This window comes from Urocitellus parryii, chromosome 8 (genome assembly GCF_045843805.1).
Source record: "Urocitellus parryii isolate mUroPar1 chromosome 8, mUroPar1.hap1, whole genome shotgun sequence".
In the NCBI taxonomy this organism is placed as follows: Eukaryota; Metazoa; Chordata; class Mammalia; order Rodentia; family Sciuridae; genus Urocitellus; species Urocitellus parryii.
Window position 1 is genome coordinate 50,694,385 of NC_135538.1, and position 27,145 is coordinate 50,721,529.

General features: G+C 43.1%; 1 protein-coding gene across 2 annotated transcripts in view; it reads left to right on the forward strand.

Moving 5' to 3' along the window:
- The first annotated feature begins 1,074 nt into the window (after positions 1 to 1,074).
- Positions 1,075 to 27,145, forward strand: part of Fyn (FYN proto-oncogene, Src family tyrosine kinase) — a 202,953-nt gene continuing 176,882 nt past the window's right edge. For both annotated transcript variants that reach the window (XM_026395068.2, XM_026395069.2), the window contains exons 1-2: positions 1,075 to 1,512; positions 26,284 to 26,323. The gene's annotated coding sequence lies outside the window, so the exon portion shown is untranslated. The remainder of the gene's footprint in view (positions 1,513 to 26,283; positions 26,324 to 27,145) is intronic.

Consider the following 27,145-nt stretch of genomic DNA (forward strand, 5'->3'; position numbering starts at 1 on the left):
AAGAAAATCAGGAAGCCAAAGTGTTTCTTTTTATGAAGTTACATCCTGCCATAGAAAAGCTGGATAGGAAATAAAGACTGATGTACTTCTAACTGTAAACTAAACCAGCAATTATTTCATCAAGGAAAATCTGAGCAAAAGCTCAGACTCGTTCATATATATGGCGGGGAGGATGAATATGGGGGGATAAGGGGTTTGAAAGTCATAAGAAACCAATGACAACCAATGGCTACAATTACACGTGATTTTGAGGGAAAATGTACAAGGAAACCACTACCACTACTCTGTGATTTGGGGTTCCTTACTGGCTGCCTGGACCTCTCATTTCAGTAATTTTTCCTCCAGATATTTGTTCAAAGAGAAATATATATGCGTGCTCAGGAAAGTAGGAGACTGATGAAATAATATTAATTTCAAATTCTCTTTCTCCTGGTTATTCGTTGGACGGTTCCAGGGTTCTTTTTAGTTTTTCCAAGGTTCTGTGATAGGGTTCTACTTTGCTCCGCACTTTAATTTTTTTTTTTTTAAATTTTAGTTTCACTAGAGGATACACTGCTATTACCACTCTCTAACCCTTTCCATCTTATCCTACCACCCTCAAATAAAAAAGGCAAAATATCCCTTTATGAGGCAGGATCCCATGGTTTGGGGGGAATGGCAAGTACCAATTCTTAGTAGTGGCTGCAACCTACCGCAAAAGAGAAACTGCAGCTTATGCTCTCCCTTCTTTCTCCTGCCCTATCCCACCAACTCACAACTCCGCACAATCCTTAACACACACACACACACACACACACACACACACACACACACACACACATCCTCCTCCAGCCTCGCATCCTCTCGCACACCCTACACTGCACGCACGCCAGGATGCCCGCTGCCACAGTAACGCTCAACCCACTCGGCGGCACCACCCATGGCCGTTCCGCCCCCGTCCCACACACCAATGGTTGAGGCCCGCAGCTCCCAAGGGGCCCTTTGATAGGGCAGAGCGACTTGCCACTCTCAGGTCATGCCCCGCCCCCTCCTCGCTCCCCTCGGGAGCTGGAGGGGCCCGAGCATCAGCGAGAGTAGCTGCAAGCAGCCGCGGCGGCGGCGGCGCGTCGTTGCAGTTGCGCCATCTGTCAGGAGCGGAGCCGGCGGGGAGGGGGCTGCCGCGGGAGAGGAGGAGGGGTCGCCGCGAGCCCGAGGCCGCCGAGACCCGCCCGTCGGTCGGCCGCGAGAGCAGAGGCGAGGCTGCGCTCCGAGCCCGGCGTCCTCCGCTGTCCGGGCGCGCGGCGCTTCTCCCCGTGCACCGAGCACTCTCCGGGCGCACACAAAGCCGCGGCTCACGCCAGGGAGGGATCCGGCGGCCAGGCCGGGGACACCCCGGCGCCGCCCCCTCGGAGATCTCGGAGGGCCCACCGGCTCCCGGGTCCGCAGCGGAGCTACTGGACCCGCCTCGGCCGCGCCGAAGGAGGGCGGGGAGTGGACCATGTGAATGGGCTTCGGAGCCTGAGCGCCGCACAGGTAAGCTGCCGGGATGCGCCTCTGGAGGCCGCGGGGATGCTGCGGAGACGCCCGGCCGCCCGCGCCCCCGCACAGGGCGGCCCCCGAGGCTGGGGCCCCGCGCTGCAGTCCCTCGGCCACTGCCGCCTCTGGGGCACCGCGCGGGGCTGCGGGAGAGTTGGCAGCACTAGGGGTCTTCCCGAGGCCCTGTCGCAGGACACCTTTGTGGGGTGCGGTCCCGAGGTAGCGCAGGGATGGGGGCTCATTTCTTCGCTTGTGAGCCGGCGCCGGGTGGGAATCGGAATTGGCTTGGGGGCGAGGCTGGCCCAGACTCCGCCCCCGCCCTCCTTTTGGGGCCCCCCGTGGGGACCAGGGCTGTGTGTGTTGTTTTAATGTCAAGGATGATGTAATCACTTAATAATTGATGCCCCGTGCTGCTTCCCTCCCCACCCAACCCCTGCCCCACTCCTCCACCTCTGGGCCTCCTCCCTCGGCGGCCGTCGCCTTCCCCAGCGCATCCTACTGCCTATTTCTGGCACCTCCCTTGCACTTCCCCCATCCACCCCTTCACTCTTCCTGTGCCACCACCCACCCACCCTTCCCCTTTCCCCTGTGTCGGAGCCTTCCCTCCTCTTCCTCTGTCCCCCACCCCTGCTGCTCTCTCTAGCCCCTTTCTCCTCCCTTCCCTGCTCACTCGCTGAATTTCCTCTCCACTTCCCTAGATCGATGGTTGTTTTTGTTTGGTCTCCTCCCCTCTCTTATCTCTGCGGCTACAGGCGGAGGGGGACTGGGCCAGAAGAGGCCACCGAGCTTGGGCCCAGGCGGTATTTGCTGGGACACTTAGGGAAGAGACATAATCAAATCACCCTTCTAGCCTCTCCTTCCCCCAGTAAATCACAGAGACTCGCCCGTGTGTGTGTGTGTGTGTGTGTGTGTGTGTGTGTAACACACAAAGAGCCCTTTCAGTGCATAGCAGGAGACACACAAAGTACCCAAGGATCATCGGCTCCATGCTTCTTGTTTCTTTTCCCTAGGGCTTCCCTTTCTTTCCTAGGAAGCAGTTGATCTTCTCTCAGAGTCTTTCCTGTCACATTTACCAAAAAAAGAAAGGCCCCCTAGATGCCGGGTGGCAGGTGGCAGCATTTTGCTGTGTTCATAGACCAGTAGTGTAGACTGTCAGCTGCTATGTGTCTTAGATTTAAGGGGAAATTATCCCAGCTGTTTTGAGAGTTTACTTTTAAGATAACCTCCCCACTCCCTCATTTTACCCCTTCTCTTTTTGAGGATAGTTATAAGAGTTGGGATAGGGTAAATTGGTGTAGGATCAGAAGAATTTTGTTTCTGAATTAGAATTAAATTGGTGTTTGACAAGAGTGAGGAAACCTGACTTGTTTCTTCTATCTAGTCTAAGGCCTCTTTGCTGGAGTCTTTTGAAATGAAATCTGGTCTGCCCAATGATGCTGTTTCACTCTTTTATTCAACTAAGTAACTGAGGACCTGCATTGAATTGGCACTTGCAAGACCATGGAAACTGTCTTGCTTGCTTCATGGTAGCCTTCAGATGCCCACACTCTTCCTCTTACCACCCACGCAACTAAAATAATTTTCATTCTTTGTCCGGTCTTTCTCCCCAGTCCCTACCCCATGGGCACTGTGTTTTCAATTGAAGAAACTCACAGTCTTTTAGAGGAAGTAGTTTAACTATCTGAGGCTTTGGGGCACTTAGCTCTGAACAGAAGATTTAGAATGCTGAACCTTGGACTATCTGATGTACCTCTTAAAGTAGAAGTGTTAATGAAAAATTTGGGCTTAATGTTCTGTTTTGTAAACAGGTGGCATGTGCTTAATCAATAATGTCAAAACTTTCGTTGGGCCTGTTGATTGATTCCTAAGATCAGGACTATAGCAAGTAACAAAATAGTTTGAAGTTTGTTCTTCAAGAACAGAATTATTATGATTCATTAAATATTTTGCTTCTGTGCTTTCTAAGGACATTTATGGTGGAACTTTTTACATTAAAAAAAGCAATAGAGTTAATGAGAGTACTGTAAAAACAAAGACTTGTTTGTTGGATGCCAGACCCAGAAAGAAAAGTCAGTGCATAATAAACTCACACTCTGTTGACCAAGTTAGAGACTTAATGATAAGGTTGACTGTGAACAAATGCACACTCTACTTTCCTCTCAGGTTGGAGTCTTAGGTTGGAGTCTCCAACCTAATCTGACTTGCTAAAAATTCTCTTTAACCTTTGGAGTCTGTCACAAATGTCATCTTTCCTCTGAAGACTTCATTAACTCTTTTTTGAGCCATGTTGTTTTCAAATATTAGCAGCAGGCATTATGTTTGTCATGCTGTTTCTACCATTAATTTGGTCAGTACCTTGAGAAAAGGAGCCTAATCTCATTTGTCTCATTTCCTACCAAGTATTACATTAGTAGGTAATCAGTGGTTCATTTAACAATCAACAAATATGAGTTAGATCATTGGTATGGACACCTGTTTTAATTAGGATAATGTTAGCAGCTGTAACAAATAGGCCTGCAAACATATAATCGTTCAAAAGCAATGCACATTTATTCTTGCCTATGTAATAGTCCAAAATGGGTGTTTCTGGTCATTGGGTGGCTTTCTTCCATTTGGCAATTCTGAGTCCCTTGCCCCTATCTTGTAGCTGCACAATTACATGGCTTTTCTTTGTAGCCTGTTTTAGCTGACTGGGCAAAAGACAGAATGAAGAGATGTATCCACTTGTAAAATGTCTTGGCCTACAAATGACCCACATCACTTCTACAAACATGAGGGCTATGTATATGGCTAAATTTAATTGCAAGGGGCCCCGAGAAATGTAGGTAAGCCATGTGTCCAGAAAAAAAGGACAAGAAATGTATTTTTAATGAACAGCTCTGCCAAACACTCCCATTTAACAAGGTATATCCACTACCCTCAAGAAGCTTGTTGGCTGATGGTAATTAAATTAAATGGAAATCTAAGAGCCGACACCCAACCTTGCTTTTGTTCTTTAGATTTTGTAAGTTCAGTTATTTTCATCTTAATCATATTTCAGAAACCTTGCTTTTTGTCATGTTTTAAGGGGCCACTTCTCACTCAGTAATCTCTTATCATATAGCCCATCTGTCACTTCCTGTGTTGACTTTGATGTGGTGGTTTTTACTCCAGAAGCACCTTCCTTGGCCTCCATCTTTGTCTGGTGATTTTATAGACTTCCATAGTGGCTAGTGGGATCCTTGGAAATCACATATCCTTAAGAGGAAATGAAGCAGAATAGGAAAGGTAAAACTCATTGCCCCAGGGCCATGCTGATGGTGGAACTCAGGGCTTTGTGCATTCTAGGCAACTGCTCTACCACTGGGACATGGAAGTTTCTAAAGAGAAGGCCAGATGCCCAGCCAGCTCAGCTCTTCAGCTCTACCTGGGCCCCTTCATCAGCAGCTGTCTGTCCTGTGCATTTCTTGGAAGTTTTGAGCTTTCAGACCTCCAGGAACAGGGGAACCTGCTAGTGTTCTGGATAGTCCCTGTACTCCACAAGTCTCCAAACTATTGCAGCAGTTCTGAATTCTGCCCATGCCTGTGATCATAATTAATAATGCTCTTTCTTTCTGTTTTTGGCTGTGAACACTTTGCTTTATTCATCAGTTCTGCAAACATCAGCCTAGTATGTTATTTTGTGTAAGACATTGGGGGACATGGGGCTGTAGAAATGAATATTCCTGCTGTCCTTGCTCTTCAGAAGCTCAATGTGTACTAGAAGAGATAATAATAAATAATAATAATAATAATAAGCTAACATTGATAATTTACTGTGTGTCATGTACTGTTTAAGCTCAAATCTTAACAATAATGATATGAAGTGGTTTCACTTATAATTACCATTTTACGAATGGGCAAGTTTCAGTAACTTACTAGTAACTAACCCAAAAGATCATGTAGCTACTAAGTGCTAGAGTCGAAATCAGGCTCAATTAGTTTGGTTCCAAAGCCCTTCCACTAAGTCACTAGGCAGTTCAAAATACTTCATATGTTTATAGTCATGATAGGAATTAAGACATTTTTCACAAGGGAGGTGGGTGGTTAGCATACTTTGGAAATTGAGACTTCTGGTTGATAGAAAACAGAACTTTATATCTAATAAAGTATCCATCCCTACCTTCCTTTCTTCTATTTAGACCCTCATCTGTTATTCATCTGGGAAACAAAAAATAAAATTTGAAAATGCAAAATCAAAGTATGTTGGTTGATACTGGAAGTAGTTTCACTCTCTGTGCTTCTTTATTTTAAGCTAGGTCCTTCTGCACAGGTCCTTCTATATAGATAGGTCTGTATGAATTGGTGAATTGTCTGCATTTACAATTTTCCAGACATTGAACTAGTGCTTGGGAGCAAAAGGTGTGTGGGGGGGTGGTGATCCTGCCCCAAGGAACTTACCTACTGGCTCAACTGAGAAAGGAGGAAGCCTCTGACAATATTATACATGCTGATTCTAGGGGTACATACACAGGACACAGAGAGTATGCACAGCAAAGAGGTGGGGCGACCAGACAGTAAAGACTGGAGGAAGAGGTATCTGGGAGTAGGAGTTGGTTAGTTAAATGTGGGAAGGCCACTGCTCCAGAAAGAACAACCCAGAAGGTGAAGGCAGAGACCTTTTGGGATGCTGCAGTTAGTTCACGACCCAATGGGGTGGTAGAGAGATGGAAAAAGGAATAATACAGGGCTGGAGAAGAAATTGAGAAGATTCTAATAAGTACTTATAAGTGTTACTCAAGAATTATAAGTGGAGACGTGACTTTGACCTATTTTGGATTTTAAAATTATCACCTGGCCATAGTGTGTGGGCCTTTGGTCCGAGCCAGGCCGACTGATTCAGGGAGGATAGTTACTAGAAACTCAGATGAACTATAGGTGAGGGTCAAAATGGAAGGGATGAAGTGGGGATAGGGTGAGAAAGAGTGATATGGAGGTGCATAGAAAAGGGGTCTTTGGGAAATGAGGTGGGGAGATAGTGGAAACAGGTAGTACAGTAAGCTGGGTGTGTGCAAAGGGAAGATGTCATCACAGACACTTTGGACTTCCAGGTGGAGGTGTCTCCATTGCATACATGGGTCTGGAGTAAGGGAAGAGGGCTAGAATTCAAATATAAATTTGTTAGTAGTAAGTGACAGATTCTTGAAGCCATGGATGTGGGTACATGGAGTTTAACGAGCAGACAGGGCCAGAGTGAGCCCAGGAATGCAGGAGGAGTACAGGCCCTGAGTGGGAGAGGTACGAAGTGATGGACAGACCTGGGGGAGTTCATATCTAGGGCTGCAGAGATAACAAGATACAGAATGAAAAGTGCTATTGGCTTTAGCACCAACAGTTTCTGAGCCTGAGCAGCGTAGCATTAGGGGAATGAAAGTGTATAAATCTTAAAACCTTCGACTTCCCAGCCCAGGTAGAAGTACATATCAAAATCTGCAGAACATAGAATTGTGAGGGACTCTCTTGCAAAGGTTTTCAAGAGCATATGTCATGGGACCCAGAATCTTAGAGATCATATAGTCCAATATGTAAAATGACTTACTTGTGAGAAAAAATGAAGTACAGAGAGTTCAAGTGACTTGTTCAAGGTGGCAAAGTCATCAAGTTTATAGTTCAGGTGGGACATGAGGTTAAAAGCATGGAGTTGGAGCAGGGTCCAGGTTTCCAACTATGTGGGCTGGCCCAAATTACCTCCTCTCTCTGTGCCCACCTTTCTTTATCTTTAAAATGGTGAGCAGGAACTATTTTGAGGAGTCAATAGTTAATCAATGTAAAGCACTCCGAATAGTGTCCCCATAAGGAAAAGTGATATGTTTATGTGGTAATTATGTACATATGTACACACAGACACACACACACACACACACACACACACACATCTGTCCTTTAGGAAAGGTGAAAATGGTTTGTGTGCATATAAGGAAATTTCAAGTAATTTAGAAAAAGATTTGGGTGATTGTCAGTTCTGGAGCAAGAATTTTTTGAGAAGGTAGGAACTTCATTTATGTGGTATGATTGAAAATAGAATTTTTAGTAAGTCTTCTTAAGAAATACTGAGTCTTCTTTATTCTTGAAAATAGAAACAGGAAAGCACTCTGAAGTCAACCCTTTGAAAGAGATTCTTTGTTTTAGTCAGACAACCAGATTTTAACCTATTTACAATTAAGTCCCTTGAGATTGACTTCACAATGTATCCTGACTTTCTAAAGGGAGAATGAACTACAGAGTAGGAAAAAAAAAAAAAAACATGAATTATGACTGTCATGTACTTGATTGCTGTGAAAAAAGTGATTTGGTTACTTAGAGGAATATAATCATTTATTTTTTTTAGTGTTTCTGATTGAGCAAATCTAATTTTTAGCTACTAAAACACATAAGTAGTCTGAACAATATTATCCAGATGGACTTGGGTGACATGCAGCATAGACAATTTAGGAATAAGTGACACTCTGGACTTGATTAGAACGCAGTAATCCTAGAAGGATATAAATTGAACTGGATTTATGGCCTAATAAAAACGTGGGAAGCAAAGATAATGCTTACTGACTCATGAAACTTTAACAATGTTTGTGAGACTCCAAGTTGTCGTAATATTTGGACGAGAGCACTTCCCATCTGTCTCCGCCTGCTTCTGAGTGGCCTGCTCTGCACCTTGCTCTAAAGGGAAGGCTGCACTGGGTCTTCTTAGGTATTCTCCTGAAGCAGAGTTTAATCACATGCTGTGCCCTTGCAAGCAAGCCCATGACCTCAAGCCGTGCCTCGCTGGATTGGGCAAATATATACTGAGCACCTATCAACTGTACGCTGTTAGGAGAAAAAAAAAAGTTCATCAAGGGAGAGTCTTAGCCTATTGATTACTTTTGTTCAGAAAGCTTTTTGAAAGGCTCCTTGTTTCTGGCCTTGTTTTCCCCTATCTCTAATGGTGTCAAAAAACACACAGCATAACAGCTACTTGCCCATCCCTGAATACACCATACAAATATCAACACTTACTTTTTATTGAACCCTGAAGGCCTTTGTTCAGTGCTTGACATACACTAATTTACTAAATCATTACAACTCTGTGGCAGGCATAGTATTGTTATTCCCATTAGTCACACAAAGAGACTGAGGCTCACAAAGAGTGAGGCCAGGCCTGTTTCACCCGATTCTCTCCTGCTTTGCTCTGAAATGGGGTGTCTTGTTCCCTGCCTCCTTGCCCTTTCTTTGCACAGTTAGCTATATGTTGTTCCATGGGAGATTCAAAGTCACCTCTGTCTCACTGTGACTCCACTCAAGACATGGCTGCTGGGAAGCCCTTCCTTCACTCCTCGGTCTGTGCTCACAGAGCACTGAGGTACCCTTCATCACAGCCTGACTTGTAAAGCAGAGGGAGTCATCTGGGGCCTGGGGAGGGGTGGGTGCTGGCTTTTTACACTGATTTGTGAGCTCTTTGGAAATCAGTAACTCTATCTTGCATATGGTCGATTTGCCAACACCCAGCATTATTCCATTTGAAAGGGGGAGAAAACTGAAGCATATACGTTGATTTAGTCAGGGCCACATGGCTAGCAAGCTACATAAGCTCTTCACTCTAAATTTGTTCCAGCTCTCAAAAGAGCCTGTGAACTGTGAGGGCAAATTGGTACCCAGCAGCTCCCATCCTAAAACTCATTGTTTGTGCATGGTGAACACCAGCCCTCTTGTTCTTCCATCCACCCTGGAAGATTGGAAAATGGAGAATACGTGGAACCAGGTCTTATCTCATGATAGGAGCAGGGGGTGCATGAGAGTCTGAGGATCTTCTGCCATGTGAATTCCCAGGCCTTGTTCTGATTTCAGTGGGGAGGGAGCAGGCAGAGTGGAACACTTTGAAAATCTTTTCAGGGAGGACAGAAGCATGAGGTGGCAGCTTCTGGAGGGCAGGGAATGAAGCAGGCATAGGGAGTTCGAAGCCACCAGGGTGGGAGCAGGCGGAAGAGAAGCAGAAATCATCAGCTAGCTGGAGTCAGAGGGAGCTGCAGCCTGTCGCAGGAAGGACCTCTTAACTTGTCTTTTAAAGATTTGCAAGTACTTGCACCTTTTGAATGTGCTGGTGGGATTTTATCTGAGGAATTCAAACACTTTCATTTTCTTCAGAGCTTCTATCTTTTAGGTACCCAAAAATAGTAGGCTTTTCAGGAGTTGTATAAGAATTCCATCTGCTTTGTATTGAAAAGTAGGCCTTTAATGGAAAATTAAAATTGAGCCAGATCTCCTTCCCCACAACAAAGCCCAGGGAACTTTTCCCATGCCTTCTTTTAATCTCCAGAATACGTTACTGATTCTGTATTTCTGTGAAATGCTGCCCAGTTTAAGCTCTACTGAAAAGGCAAATAAATACCAAATTCTTTCATTTCCCCCACGTGTGTTGGGTCTACTTAGAAGCAATAACAATTTCAAATATTGTCACTTGTGAAATTTGATTTTTGTTTTAATTTTATTTTAATTCCAGTCCGGATATGGTGTGACATGTTCCCCCATAGTCCAGCATATATGTACTCACTGGGATACTTGAAAAGGCACTGATTTCTGTTAATGGTTTCTCCGGTTGCTCTCTCAGAGTTTGGAGGGTATCACCTTGTATTGTCTGGTTTATTTTCTAACCTGGAAATCCAAACACCATGCTTCATTGTTTTTCAGATCTAAAACTCTGGAGCTGAGTTATCAGTGAACTGTAACATTCTAACATTGTCTATTTTTTTATCGTTGTCTCCTCCCTAAAAATGTCCCTGTGTGGCTGTCCTTTGTACACCTTTGCAGGATCCTCATTCTCTTGATGTTCTCTTGATATGTTGTGCCCTTCAGCCTCTCCCATGGTTTGCAAATAACAGTTGCTTCACTTTTTCCCATACTTTCTAGATTGAGTGTGGAGGCGTAGATCCGTGTGGAAATGGAGGTACTGGCTGATGTACATACTGATTCTTTTGCCTTTACTAACCACACAATAAATAGAAGCAGAAAGACCAGATTCCAGAGCCTGGCCTTCTGTGCCTTCCCCAGTCTCTGTGTCCTTCCCAGTCACACCTGGCTCACCTCATCTACCACCACACTAACCTGGATAACACCTGCTATCTCATGAATATGAAAGAGGTGTTCTGGCCTTTCTTTTCCTTTCCTGGAATCCACAAATCCTTCATTTCCATTAGAATCCCATTCATTTGTCAAGGCTCAGCTGAAATCCCAGTTTTCTCCTTCTCTTCCATTAAACATTTGTATCTCTCAATTGCTTTCAGTATCTGATGACTTAGATTAGTAGTTAAATTCTGATACAAGAAAGCCAAGGTTCAGAAGATTTTTATGACTTGCCCAAGCTCAGTAATTGATTTAGCCGAGACTCAAGAAATCCATATGTATGGGTCTTGCCCTCCTAGGAAACCGAAGACTCTTGGCCCCATGTGTTCCAAATCTTGTTTGCTGTGCCACCTTTTTGTCTGTCCATCTATAGCATGCAGTACAGTGTCACTCTCAAGGTAGGTACTTAACAGATGTTACTTAGACATGTCCTGAATGTGCAGCTGGTTTCCTGGGCATCTGGATGCTAGGGTGTCATCTGCTTGGATGTTGAGTTTCTGTATTTTCTGGTGGCTGCACATTTACTTCCTATATGACTTAGGCTGGGTCATTGTCCTAGACCATTTTAGGAACTACCATTGTATCTTGGAACTATTTGTGTTTCAAGATCTTTTGTTTAGAATCTTAATCATCTTGTTAAAAGTCCAGGTGATCAAAAAAGCAGTTACTTCTTTGCCTTCTGCTTTCACCAACACAATTTTAACCAAAAAAGAAAAAGAAAAAAAAAAAGGAAGGTATTCAGTACAGAATGATATGTGAGACCAGGGAGAAAATACAGAATGATTCAAAATCTGGAGGAGACCAGAAGAGTACAAGACTGAATGATTGGAGAGAGAAGAATAGCTGAATGGGCTGCTGGTATTGAGGAAGAGAAAGCAGGTGCTAGCTTTTTATGCACCCACCTATTTCTATACCTCTCAAAGCATGGTTTACTTGAGCCCTCAGCCAGACAGAACACAGCCTGTCCATGGGATTGCCTTTCTCTCCAGGCATTAATTATGTTTGCTTTGTGGCATGATCTGAAGAATCTCCTCAGCAGCGGAGGGCTCTATCCCAGACTTAAGGTCCTTCCTACAAAGTAAGGATTTGACACAGCAGCCCAACTTCAGGCTTTTCTTTGTATATCCTTCAAAAGAATGATAGAAAATAAGCTTTATAACATGTTTTCCATGGTTGGGGGAGGGACTACGCCAGTCATTTCTGTAACAAAAGACATATCAACATGAGGGGTAATGTTTGCCAGGCATTCCTTAAGCCTCAGCTACCTGGACACAGCATCCTGGGATTCTTCATTACTGGCTTCCCCCACCTGGCCCTCACCTACATGCCAGATTCAATGCACTGGATGGAGAGCAGCTGTGGATGCAGGCCAGCTGCTACAGCAAAAGGAAGGGGGCAGCATACCTTGTGTTCCTCTTTTTTGAAATGCTATTTCAATCTTTGGGAACCTGTGGTAGGGTGTTTTTTCTTGCTTAACCAAGCACTGTCTATGATTTAAATGCTTTGCTGGCCCCCTCCCCACCACCACAACCTCTGCCTTAAATGTAGGAGATCACACTCTGCTCTGACTAAAGTGCGCTTTTCCCCTTTGCTGGCACTCAATGTCACTACTTCCTGTATTTACCCAGTTTGTTCACGTGCAGATACTTTTATGCCTGTCATTGTCAATATTGTCCATTTTTAGAAGCAAGTCTGTGTAATACTAAATTAAGTTGTGCACTTATTCAATGCTTGTTGATTATGATTTTAAGCTTCCCACTGTTTTGTAGTCATTCAGCAGATTCTTGATTTCAGGTACCAAGAGGTTTTTCTGGAGGTAATTTTCTTAGGGGCTGAAAATTACTTATCAAAGACCATGAGGGGCGCATGGGAAGAATCTGTAAAGACTATGTGGATCAAGCAGAACCAGATCTTCTGTGGGTAAAAGTAGCTCCTGGGAAAAGGATGAGTTCTGGTTATTTTACTCAGAAATATGATCCAAAGAGGATTGGCACTTGGAAAACTGTAGCCCCCAAAGTTATCTGGCTGTACCTCAGCCAACATGCCATACAGGAAAGAGCATAGTGCATGAAAGTATTGGAGGGGGCATCTAAGGCAAGCCCCACTGCCTTCCCTGATCCTCATACCTCCAGTTGTGACAGAAGTACTGTGTTCTTTGGATGAAACTCCCTGGCTAGTCCTCACAACAATGATCTCATGTAGCTGAGATCCAGAGCAGCCATCGTGAGAAAATCCCTGCTTTGTGGTCCCCACCAACGCACCCACCTGAGCTCTCAGTGCCCCCTGCCCTGAGCCACTAGAGAGGGAGGTATTGGTGAAGTAGGAGAGAGAGCTGGCATAATGGACAGAAGGGGCTTAGAGAATCTAGAAAAGATTCAGACAAGCACTAAACTATAGGGTGGGTGTTAATAGATAGAATAAAACACATTCTGGATTTAGATCTGACTGGAATTTGCCGGTTTTTAATGGTTCCCCTTAGCCCAATTTGGTGAGTTTGCCTGGTAATGCTTGTCCCTTGGGAATGGAAAATCTGACCTTGTGGTGACCTAGAGTGAAGAATTGGCTCATATAGTCAAGTGAGTAGGATGTTCTCAAAGATTGAAGAAAACATCAGCTGAATTAGCTGAATTAGCTGAAAGTAGGGATCAAGGCTGAATAGCCCTGGTGTAAGATAAGGTAAGGAAGGACTGAGTGAAGAGATAAGGAAGGAAGGGTCTGAGGTCTCAGGGATGTGTTGAGTGAACACAGCAAGTTTAGAAGGAGAGACAAAGACGACAAGGCCCCTGAAGGAAGGAGTCCCACAGGGGAGTATCTGTATGGATCAAGGATATCAGATGTAAAGAATTCAAGAATGGAAAGCCATTCTTGAATTCTTTATGCATAAATAATGCCTTCTGGAAGAAGGACATGTCAGCCTGTTGCTGGTGCTTTTTTTGTTTTGCTTTGTTGGCTTGCTTTTAAATCCTGGATGAATGTTCTGGACCTCCGAGACCTTGCATCATGAGCAGCTGGTTTAGTGGGAATAATATTTTCAACTGGTATTCAATTTACTTTCCCTTCCTCCTAATGCTTATCACCCAGGGAGTCTTCCCCATTGAGGTTAAAGATTCTATTACTTCAGGGGGAGACCAGAACATGGCCAAGGACAAAGAAGACATTGTTCAGCTTTTGACGTTCAAAATAGGCCCTTGGAGCATGTTTCAGAGACCAGTTAGCCCTGCCTTCATTTAAGAGGCAGGCTTTGTTAGAAAAAAAAAAAAATGACTTGTGGATTCCAGAGAACCAGATCGCAGAAGGGGATGGCATGTCCTGCACACTTAGCTGTGAACAGGAGGGAGGCTGCAGGATAGTTTCTCTTTGTCCAGGAAGGAGAGAAGCCCTTCCTGAGTTAGTGGGAGGAACTTGCAGAGATTCTAGACTGAAGAAATGGGTGGGTCACTGAGATCCAATGCCCCAGTTCCTGGACTTCAGCTTGAGAGAAAAGTGAGATGTTAGAAACTCCAAGAGGCTGAAGGAAGCCCCCAACGCAGAGGGCACTTGTACCTTGCATCCTGTCAGGAATTCTGGAAGGAAACCACCTTGCAGTGCACCCTGCAGTGGGGCATTGTTAGGCAGAAGCAGGCCCCAGTATAGTGTCCCCTTTCAGTTTCCCAAAGCCTGTATGTGGTGGCATAGGGGAAATCTCAGCAGTCCAACTTGTCAGGTTGGGGAACATGGAGATGCTGAAGAGCCAGAGATCAAAATGGAGAGGGCGTGGAAGGCAGCATGCTGACCTCACCACTGGAGACCAGCAGGGGTCATGGCCACAGATATGCTGAGCCCTTATGAGGTGGTGACCGGGCTACATCAGCAGTCAGCCTACACACAAAGACAGGGGGACAACGCGTCCCACAGAGGCCACTGAGGGCTTGGAGGGCAGCACTTGAGCCAGACACTGTCTCCATTACTGCCTGGTCGAAGTAATCTTCCCCATGGGTGAGAAGGGAAAGGGAAAGGAACAGCCCTGAGGGGCATTGGAAGTGAGTAATTTGACTACTTGCCTGAAGCAACTGAAGGTTTCACTCTGAAGAGAAGACCTTATCTGGAAATAGCAAGATTGTCTTTCTGCCATAAGCAGGAACACAGTGATCATAATCAAATTGAATTCAACCTTTGAGATTCAACCATTTCAATCATTTCACAGGTCTTCAAGCAGTAAGTGCACATTTGGGCTGCATTTGGGCTATATTTTTATCTGTTTGGGGGCAGATTTACTTATGCTTTTCCTTTGAGTAATCCATGGTTTAGGATACCTGTATTAAGCTTATTTTGGACGTGAGAAGTTCTGTCCTCTCGGAGGGCAAAGCTGTCTACCTGATGTTTCAAAGAGTATTGCAGGGATATTGGTGGGAATTCTGGCTGCCCATTGTTTGCAGGTGGCAGTTCTTCCCAGTGCACTGCAAGGAAGTACCTTGGTTCCCTGGGGGCCTCCCGTGGGTGGAAAACATTAGAGTTTCAGGGCCTTTTTCAGTGACCTCACTGCCTGCCATGATAGAGGCCAAAGAAGAATTTTTATTGTGTCTGAATTCTTCATTTCCTATTTTAAAGGTAACAGGGTGAAGACTAGAAATATGCTCCTAAATACAAGGGGAAATGCTCTTTGTTTTTATTCAATCCCCAAGTACTAAATAAAGCGCCAGTTTATGAAAGGATTCATTTCCAAGTATAATTCGTACGTACTTACCAGAACACTCAAATGAGAGAGGGGGGGAAACTCTTTTTAATTACATTTCATCTCTCTCTGACATTCATACAAGGAGGATGCTACATTTAAGAAGATGTCTTTCAAAACCTGCTGTTCCTGGAAATACCTAGTAATTTTGGAAGGGAAATCTTTAGGCCTGCTTTCAAAGCATTCCTTTGTTGGGGGTGTGGTGGGGAGCTGCCTATTGAGACACTGTTTATATATTTTCCTACCAGAAGATTATTACCGTGGTACTGAGCAAATCTCAAAACATAAATGCATCTCATGTTTTCCCTTGTCTGTCAGTGGTAATCAAGGGAGGTGGAAATGGGGCCATAATGTAAATCAGGAGGTGTTCCTGCATAGATAAAATAATAGAATTTTTTAAAGTGCTGATTTATGAACTGGCAGATTTAAAAAAAAAATAGTTTGGACCTGTGAAATACTCCTATTCAAAATCTATTTAAAATCAAAATTATTAAAACTTAAAAAAACATTTTTATACACATTAGAGATAAAAAGTCTTTTGTATCATTTATCTGAGCATTTGCAAAAACATAAGATAGTAATTATTTTTTGCTACATAATTTACTCGCCCTGGTTTTTGTAACCTTGTCTCTAGTATGCATTTTACTGATACTTTTCATGAAGAATAAATTGTTTTTAATTTTCTTATGAAGTTGCCTGTGATCCCTTCAGAGTTGTTTATAGTTAGTATTTGAAGTTAATACTTCCAGTTGGCATTTATGTGTACACCACAGTATTTCTAATTGAGAAAATAGCTCTTTCTGCAGATGTAAAGTCCCTGGTAAGCTCAGAGCAATTTTGCTAAGTAGGGGCTCTTCCAAGACAATTTTTTTTTTAGAGTAAAATGTGTAAATATTTTGTTCATATTTTCACAGGTCTTTCCCCCTCATTTAGAATTCTTATTTTCAACAAATGTTTTTACAAGACAAAACTTAGGAAATAAATTGATGTATGATCTTTTTGAATGTTTTGTCAGATGTAGATGATATAAAATCATGGGCCTTCTCAATTTCACCCCATTCTGCTACAGATCATAAATGTATCCAATTAAATCTAGGAGCACCATCGAAAGATTGCCATGAGTCAAGATATTACAAAACATCATAGTATAATTTCAGAATTAAATCTTGGGTAGTATTCAAGTCTTATCATTTAATGTGTTCAGTTCCTCCTTCCTTTGCTTTCATTGGGATGAATTTCAACATCTTCTGTTCACAAGCCTTATTTTCAATTAACTGCAATGTCTTCAAAAGCTAGACTATTTTGGTGCTTCATTCATTGCTTTGATCAAAGATTTCCAACTGGTTTGGAACAGAATGCACTCAAACTTCAGAAGACTTGCCTATCATAGTGTTAAGGCACACCCAGGTCAATTCAGAGAGTGGGTTCTCAAACACAACCCAGGTGATGATGGATGACAGGTGGCAAAGGGAGGCATGTACTGCTGTGCCAAAGTATTTTTTGCTGAACATTGGCTTTGACACAAAAATTTTGTAGGTTCAGTTTTTCTAACTGGGCATATATGATACAGTTTGTCAATTTCTACATCTACAATTTTCATGTTTGGGAGGCTATACCTACCTGGATTGAATGCAGTTATGAATTATGCATGTGCCACCCCAAATTCTAAGTCATTTTCTGCTCCATAGTTTTCTTGAAAAGTAAGAACATTATTTTTTGAAAATTTTTTCTAGATGTTGATAGACTTTTATTTTATTCATTTATTTATATGCAGTGCTAAGAATTAAACCCAGTGCCTCACACATGCTAGGCAAGCACTCTACCACTGAGCCACAACTCCAGCACCAAAGAACATTTTTAGCATCACAAAATTTTTATATGTATCATCACTGCAAAAACAAGTAATTTCATCTTCTGTGTTGAACTTTGTACAATTTACAGCAGTGTTTACAATAACAGGAGCTGTTTCACCTGTGACAGAATAAACTTCTCCAAATTTTCTTTTGATCCTATGAAATAGTTTAAAATACCTGATAATTCTACCATAACATTGGAATCATTGAGTTGTTTAAAGTTTTTTGTTCTGCTAATGAAGCTGATACATTACAGATACTTTACACACACACATACACACATACAGACACACACACACCCCCCCTGTCAAAAGTAATCTAAATCAATTTATGTGGTACTGAGTATTGAACCCAGGGGTGCTTATCATCGAGCTAAATCCCCAGCCCTTTTATTTATTTATTTATTTATCTATCTACCTATCTATTTGAAAATTTTGAGACAGGGTCTCTCACTAAGTTGCAGAAGCTAGGCCTCGAACTTGCAGTCCTCCTCCCTCAGCCTCCTGAGTCACTGGGATTACAGGAATGCACCACCACCACACCTGGTGGGAGAGCAGAATCAATTAAGAACAAGTTGTCGTCAGCACTATCTTAATACAATAGCTATTAACATTTGCTGGTGCCTCTTTAGCAGATTTGTGACTTGGGGTTTATGTAGTCAGGAATACCCCTGTGGCTCCCATGGTGGTTACTCAATATCAACAAGCATTCTGTGCTAAATAACATGTATCATCAACTTTCTTGACAAACAAAATTGGGGTCTGTGGTGTGACTTGCCTAGCATCACCAAAAAAAAAAAAAAAAAAAAAAGATATTGCAAAAATAAAATAATATAACCATTCAATAAATGAGAAAAACACTGTAATGAGGGCATTCAGACAATTCCTTGAAAGATCTTTAGCAGGTCTATTTCCTGCAAATATTTCATGCACACTCTTCATGTATAGCATTCTGTGCTTCCATTTCACCCTTCTGACTTGGTGTTCTGTACCTCTCAGGCTCGCCATGGGTCCCAGCACAGTGACAGCCAATGAGGGGGAGTAGCAATGCAGAATATTTCTCTCACTGCCCAAACTGGTGTAGTTAGCTTTTCTAGATTGCTCATGTCCAAGTGCTCTTTGTTGTATCGGTGAACATTCTGTGTGTTGCAATTGAAAAGGAGGTGTTACACCAAGATAGGAAAAGGACAGGAAAAAAGATGGATGGCCATCGGTCATCTTTCAGATTTAATCACGTGTTAAGGTAAATTCCCTTTGCCATAGAGTTGTCTCACGGGTATGCAAGACCATAGCAGAAGCTACAACTGTGAAGTAAAGATTACAAAACTCACTCCTGGTGTGTTTTCATGCACCTAATAGTAATACTTGGTTTACAAAGTGAAACATCTTGGACAAATGCTTACTCTGACAGACTGCTGGGGCAGCAGGAGGGGATGAGCACTGTCACAGACAAGGAAGGGTGCACACTCACCCTAGTTAGACTACACTGCTCCATCTGATGCATGTCCTCCTCTTTCATCCGGACTGCACTATTCCCGCAACCTTGCTGCCCTGTCCTTCTCTACTCTTGACCCATCTGATTCTACTTCCCACAATGGCCGAGGGAGCTTTTAAAAGTAGATTACATCACTTCCCTCAGCATCTTCCTATCGCAGTTGAAATCAGGTCTGGTTCTCCACTGTGGCCCAAGGGGCCCTCTGTGCCCTTGCCTTTGGCCAGCTGCCCCCTTCTGAATAATAAGCTTCCAGGGAGAGCTACCTGACTGTTTTCTCTGTCACTCTGGCTCATGAGAGAGTTGCTCAGGTTGTTTACTTGATGAAATGAATGCGACTTACTTAGAGTTGAAGAGAAGGTGTGTCTTGCTAATTCCTAGGACTAAGGAAATTCAGGTCCAAATCTCAAGGTCCCAAATATTATTTCTGTCTCTGATCACGAAGTTAAGAGAGCAAAATGAATTCCAGGACCAGGTCTTCTCCATTAGCAGAGGTCTTGTGATGCACACAACCGTTCTGATTCTATAGTCTCCTAGCCCCTCCCCACCGCATGGAAGGAAGCATGAATTATAGGGAGTCTATTGTTTTCATCAGCATCGGATCAGAGACTTTGTTTTAAACACATCTGGCCTACATAACTAGGTTAGGTGTGCCTCTGGATAATTGGGGAAAACTGAAAGGCAAAAGCTCTCAGGGACACAGGGTGGTGGTGGTAAAGGATTACTTTGAAGTCACGATTTTGAGACCCCGGGTTCTGGCATAACGGCTTTCTGTTGCTTCTCTTTTCAAAACATGCTACTGCTCAGTTTTATCATGAATGCCTTTCCAAGGACAGTAAATGGTTTTACACACTATGACATCGTTTCCATGGCAACTAATGTATTTCAGCAAAGAGAGACTGTGAGAGAAGTAGGCTAAAAAGGACAAATACAGAAATGGCACAGTGTAAAATGTGGGGCAGTGTGTGTTGTAGTAAAGATTTTTCATTTTTTTGTCTTCTTCCACCCCTTTTCTTTTTCTGACTTCTTGTTTAGAAAAACCTGAATAACTGGATCTCAGCTTCTGAATTCCATCTAATAAAATTTTTACTGCACCAACACTATTTAGTATTTTGCTGACACAATTTTTTTAGGTGGCACCTGGGTTTTTTTTTTTTTTATCTGTTTGCTTTAATGTGATAATCATGTAATGAATGCACGTGTCATTTTATCTCTCTTAATGATATACTCTCTTCACCCCCACCCACTCTCCTCTGGCTAGTACCCTACTTCTCTACTGCCTTTTACCACAGCGCTTTTTGAGAGGATTATTACATTACCTGTCTCCACATGGCATTTGATAGCAATTGAAGCCATTCCAAGCAGCCTTTCACTCCACTGTTTGATCTGGGATCACCAGTTGTCACATCCCCATTCTCTAAGTCTACTACAGTTTACCTCTTCTTCTTCTTCTTTTTTTAAAAGACACTAATGTGCTCAAGTATACTTTTCAATATTTCTACAAAGTACCAAACCTTGTAGGCGTCAACCCTGGTTTAAAAAAATAAACAAAAGGAACTTGTCACCCCTCTTTGTGAATTGGAATGTATTTGCATTATCTTGTTTTTATGACAATAAAAACTTTGGTGTTCCTAAATGACCCCCCAGGAGTTGAGCAGATAGCAATCAGTTTCTTTAACAGAAAAGGCATAGGCATTATGATTTGCATGGCACATTTTAAAAATGTAAACACACAGTTTTAAATAGGACATTTTTTTTATATAAAAACTGGGGTTTCCAGCTTCTCTTGAAAAAAAAATGGCAGGTTTGGCAAAATTGAATGTGCCTTCTGTAGTGACAGCAGTCTGCTCAGGCAGCATGTGACTGTCCTCTTAGAAGCGGGCTGGGCTCTTCAGCCATCCTGCCTCCGCTCCCCTGCTTTGCTTTTGCTAGCATTACCTCCCTGACCCCTGGTTTTTTTTTTTTTTTTTTTTTTTTTGACATGTGACCCTTGCTGCATCCCTTGCCACCCAGTCACAGAACTCATAAGTAGCAAAGCTGGGGATTGAACTTGGTTTCCCAGCCGACTGCTTCTTCCCTGACTGTGGACCCGAGAGTACTTTAGAGGTCAGTGGTGAGGGGCATCCTTAGGTGGTAGATTCTACATTTTGTCCCTTCCTAACTAAAATAGGCGAGGCAGTGAACAGCACTGGTTGCCTCCGTCAGAAGCTGTGTGCGCTTTTCGTCACGTTGTGCTAGACAAAGATGCTGGCCATAAATGTAACTTTTACATGTGCAGAGAAACACTGGCTAAAAAGGAGAAGCTCTGGCATAACCTAGGTTTCATATCTTGTAAGTTTTCAATCAGCAAATATTACCTGTTTAGGAGGCAAAGTGAATATTTATGTCATTAAGAATGAGAGCACATACAGCATTGACTGAGCCCTGTGCTGCCCTGCCTGTGTGGGACACACAAGGGTATCCCCCTACACCTTTGCTGTCTTTTACCAGACTAGACTCTCCCCTGAATGGAAGTGTGCTCAAGACGCCCCTGGGGTGGCATCATCTTGCGCTGGCCTTGTCGCTGCCCTGCTTTCCTTGCTGTTTGAAACATGCACTTACTGCTTCACCTGGGGGGCAAGACAGGAGAAGAGGTTGCAGTTGCCACCATCTCTAACATCGTTAGTTTTCTGTGTGCAGGAGGACTCTGGAGAGCGAGATAGTCTGAGGCCAGGATGAATGGCTAAAGGAAAATGCCTTTTTCCTGGGGAAACAGGGCAACGAGAAATGTCCCACAACAAAGAGCCTTGTCTGAGCTGGGCCCTGTCTCTGGGGCTTGATCCAGCTGTGGGGTGCACAGGCAATTGTGGTGACCTTGAACGTGGATGGTCCCACACACTGCATGCCTGTCTGCAGCTGCACTGGCCTGGGAGAGCCCACTGTGAAAGTGGGCCTGTTCCTGGGCTTCAGGCAGAGAGCCAGGGGCCTCCCCTTTACCAGAGAGCATTGAGGAACTTCTGTGTATGCTCTGTATGTGTCTCAGCTTTCTTTGGGATTATAGCAGCGTCTGGCCCTGCCTGGTCTTTTTTGTGCTTTGGATCCTAAGAATAACCGAGGGAACACTTGTCCCTGTTGACAGGCTTGATAAGGAAATCGCTATCAAATGGCTATTTTATCTTCATTCGCCACTGACATCACACCACGTACAGTTCTGAGGTTCCCACTTTAGTTGTGATTGAATAGAGCTGTGATCCCTGGAGCAGAAAGAAACCATTCAGATGTAACTATGTGAAGACCGAAGATGTGTCCAGTAACATGCAGATGTTTTTTGGCAGGTCAATGAATATTTTAAATCTTTTGTAAGTAGTAGAAGAGGTTGAATTTGGAACAGAGAATATACTATGGCAAGAGGAAGGCATATCTCATTTTTTTCCATCTCCCATATTTTTTCAATAATCAAGCAAAACCCTGAACAATGATTTAAATCTTGAATTCATGTATGAGATGTGATTATGACCATGATGTATTGAATTTCAGTTTCTCAATCACATTTTTTAAATAACAAGAATTGCTGGTTAATATTAAAGTAAAAATTCCAGATTTGATCTCTGTCATTTATTTTGAAGCTAAAGGCCCAAGATGGAATTTGAAGAAGAAGGTCATCCTCTGGTTAAGGGCATGTTGTGTGTGAGATGTGGTCAGGCTCTGCATTTATACGCTTGGTCTCCACCCATCCAATACAAGCAACACCATCTCGTAGTGCAGGAAGGAATGGGCTCCGTTTGATTTAATATAGACTCATTAGCCACTCTGTCACTGCCCCTTGTCACCCCTTCACTCACTTCACTTGTCACCCCTTCCTCACCAGCTCCTGCATGTTGTGGGCACAGTGGTTAGGGCCATCCTGGCCCCTGGCGAGCTAGCAGTTCTAACAGGGAGGCAATGAAACAGGCCCCACATAAAGTATAGGAAGAACACAGCAGAGGGGAAAGCTAATTCTGTACACAAGTGTGGGCAAGGAAAACAGTGGAAAGATGATTGTGAGCTGGGCACTGAAGGCTGATAAGGAGAAAATTATTCTTACCCAGCAGGGTTGGCGAGATTGGAATGACAGCACTTAGCCCGTGCCAGGCATATGCTGGAGGCTGCGTCTCTTTTCCTGCTCCTCATTGCAATAGACACAAATTCAAATTACAGAGGTACCATGCAAAAGTTTGCTCCTACCTCTGGCAACTTCTCAGCTGGCCTACAACATCTGTCACAATCTGACCTCTGTCTCAGTTTCCTACCTTTCCCCCTGCAGCCTACTGCCATGCACTTAGCCACCCCTCTGTCCTGTAGTACTACCAAGTCGGTTGTCATTCACTGTCATTCACGTGACCAGTGCTCCTTTGACCATCTGGTTGCTCTCTCTGCCTGTGCCATCCTTTTGTAAGGTCTGTGGGGCGATCTGCTATGGGCATTTAGGAGAGCAGGGAGGCTGGAAGAATAACTATGTCAGAAGAGAATTCAAAGTTGAGGACTTCTCGGTTTTTATTTTTAGGGAACTTATATCTTCCTCCAAAGTGGGAGGTTGATCTGATCTAAATAGTTGGGATTAATTCACTTTTGGTCAGGGTCTTATCCTTTGACTTCAATTCCTACAGTTGATCAAACATTTGTAGCATTTATGATCAGCCTTTTCACTATAGTATCTGGGTTATGTTCATTGTTTGCCAAATAAAACATTAGCAGGAAAAATAAAAGCACGAAAAATGCTTAGCAGGAAAAAGAAAAGCATGAAAAATGGTCTAATGTCCCAAAGCCCAGAGTTGAATAGGAAGGCAACTGTTTATAATGTCTGCATAACTGTATATGCGTGGCTCTGTCTACACACATGTGCTCACACAGGGAGTTGGAGGAGCCTATCTGTCCTTCAGGCTTGGAAATATAAAACATAAAACTTAGACTCAGAATATAGATAAATCAGAATAATTGGTCAATTTTTTGAAGAAATGATTTTTTAAAAGGAGTCATTTAGGGGCTGGAGATGTGGCTCAGCGGTAGCGCGCTCGCCTGGCATGCGTGCGGCCCGGGTTCGATCCTCAGCACCACATACCAACAAAGATGTTGTGTCCGCCGAGAACTAAAAAATAAATATTAAAAATTCTCTCTCTCTCTCTCCTCTCTCACTCTCTCTTTAAAAAAAAAAAAAAAAATAAAAGGAGTCATTTAAATAAAAAGTATCTATTTCACTTAAACATTTGATAGCTAAAACTTATTCTCAATTTTTCAGAAATACCTTTTACTTAATAAAGGTATGTTTTTGTTGTTGTTGTTGGTATTGTTGTTTGTTTGGTGCTGGGGATTGAATCCAGTGCTGTGTAACCACTGAGTAACATCCCCAGTCCATTCTTATATTTTATTTAGAGACAAGGTCTTGCCAAGTTGCTCAGGACCTAAGTTGCTGAGGCTGGCTTTGAATTCACGATCCTCCTTTGAACTCAGAATCCTCCTGCCTCATCCTCCTGAGCTGCTGGGATTACAGGTGTGCGCCATAGTACCTGGCAGTATGTGTGGTTTTAAAAGCCAGTGCCACTATTCATTCCAAATGGGATTGCCATGTAAATTTTACTTTTAGGAAATTCATTTTATCTGTTCTTGTCCTCCTTGAAACAATGGAACTTATGCCTGAAAATATCTCAAGCAGTCTTGCTTGAAAGTTGTTCATGTTAAAGCTATGGTGTCCCTCTTTCGGTTTATGGCTACAGGATGATGCGTACATTGTCTTTGTTAGTTTACTCCATCTGTTTAATGTGCCTGAAAAATAAATTGGATGGTGCTATATACATGTGTGGAGAATAAGACTGTGTGTGGTAGTGAGCCAGCAGCTCCGAATGGACTTCCAGTTTTCCTACTGATACCGGTTGCTGAAGTGCTGTGGAGCAAAGGCTCATTCCTTCAGAGCCTATTGAGACTCCGGCATCCTGAGTTGCTGCAATTGTGTGATATGCATAAGATATGCAATATGCAAGTTTCTTTTCTACCCTGGAAAAGGATAAGGATTCTTCAAGTGTTTTTTCCGGAAGCAGATGAAGGAGTCTTTCACTTTGCAAACAGAAAACTTCTTGTTGTGACCTATAAATCACAACTCCTAACCTATATAAGAATGTTCAAGAAGGGAAGTCAAACTTCCACTGTAAATATGTTCCCTTTGGTGAAAAGTTCTCAGTGCTGAATTGCTTTTCTCTGGTTATAGGGAGGCAAATTAAATTTCTGGACAAAGAGAATTTCTGTTTTGTACAGCACAGCAGCGTCTAGCACCCTGGTGAGCTAGCCAGATGAAAGGTCATATATTGTGGTGTCTCCTTGGTTAGTGCAGGAGAGCATGTCTCAGAAGCCAGAAGAGGTGGGTTGCTAAGGTACGGCTATCGAGGCATGCTGATTAGCACATTCTCTCCCTCCGACCTCCATAGTGGTTTCTTGCTTGTCTGCAGCGAGTTCATGATTTGAATACCCATCTTCAGAGAACAATATATGAGTTTCTAATTCTCTTCCCCATGGTCACTTTTTCTTTCCTTCATTCTGAGTCATCTTTGATTAAACTAAACAAAGATGTTACTGTTAATTACATGTCTTTTCAAACAGTGTAAAAATTCTCGTGTGTGTGTGGGGGGGTTGCTTTTGATGGGGATAATAATTTATAATGGGGGTGTTTAAAACCATAGACCAGGAAGAAAAATGCTGAGAAACATACTGAAAGGAACTTAAGCATCTCAACTACAACAGGATAAATTGTTTCTGCCTTTTTTAAAATTTCAGGTTCTACTTCACACTTTGCCTTCATATATTGTTGTCAACATAACTCCATTCAACCATTTATATTATTTCCCTTAGATACTGAGGCTTTATTCAAACAGCTAAAATTTCAAATGATAAATGATGTATCATAATATCGGCAGATTGAGGCAAAGTGTATGAACAAACTGGAAATCTGACATCCTGCCCCTGGCACTTTAAAGATGACGTGAGGTGGACATGGGTATCCTCAGAATCAGCTCAGCCTTGCCAGGAGACTGTCATAAGGTTCTAAGTAATCTGGGGCTAGAGTTCCATGGATAAATTGGTTCAATCTGGTGGATTGGCAAACCTCCGGCAGAAAGGAACCCCAGCTGATGGAAAACAGAGACCGTCTCAAGAAGGCTGGTTTGACAGTAAGGTTCACCCACAGTAAGACAGGAAGTGGGGCATATATGGGCCCCTAGAGAGAGATTTAAGTCAAGAGTAAGTCGAGTAAGACCTTGGAAGACTTGTTTTTAAAGTGCCCAACATAGATAACTCATGGAGACCCTGAAGAAGGCACATGGGCATGTGTGTGTACACACTCGAGAATTTCTTCCTTGTATTCCCTGCTCCAGAAAGTTAAAATCTCATGCTGTCTTCCTTTGGTAGTATAGGGCCAGGTCTTTGCAGTTTCAAGCAGGTGTTTGTGGCAACTGTGACTTAGCAACAATTGTGTGAATGAGAAAAAATTTGTGGGTAAATGGAAATTCTCTGGTGGTGCTTTGTGGGTGGTTTACTGGAGCAGAATGCTTGGTTCTCTTTTGATGTCTCACTATTTGTTTTTTTTTTTTTCTCCTTCTACAGTGTTTTAAAGAAGCAGGATGCTGCTCTAGACGTGGAAAAAGTAAGTTGATACATTTCACACGAAAGACATATACTTTGTGAGTTAGAGAGGATCTCCTGTGACAACCCAGGACAAAGTTCACTCTCATCTTGGGGTTGAGGTTGAGGCCCTAAGTTTCTGAGAAGTTGAGTTGAGGATGGAATTGTTATATGAAATAGGAAGAAGATCTTTATTTAATTTTGGAAACATATTTATCTATAACTTAGATCTCTCCATCCCCAAAATAGAAAGGAACAGCTATCCTATGGCTGATGACCCCTGGGACTGATGAGGGATGGGGGTACTTTCTCTTCAGAGTGGTTAAAGGACCTCCCTTTCATCCAATTATGGCCATTTTTTCCTGCACTCTCAGATAGCTACTGCTTACCTCTACCCTATTTATATCTTTAAATTGTGACCACTGTGTAACAGATCATTCATTCGCTTAACAGTTTTTGGTGCCTGCTGAGCGTTAAACACCATAGTGGATTCTGTTGAGGCAAAAATGAATGTGACAGACAATTACTTTGTAATTATGGTGCCATCAGATAGAGCTACGCAGAAGGGGCTCTGGAAGTTCAGGCCGAGGGCGGGGTTGTTCAGAAAGCTCATGAGAACATGAGTAAATGAACTGTGTACTCATCTCTGCCTGCCCTTCTCTCATCTCCTAGGCTCCTCAGATTCCCCAGAAAGACTGACCTGACAGAGGTCTCATGGCCACTTGGGGAGTCCTTTTCTGTCCAGCTACATGGCCTGGGGTATCATTTTCAGCTTTCTAAGTTACATTCCTCTCTTCCCTGACCCTCAGGGGCTGCCACTTATCATCAGTGATTTGGGGTTATT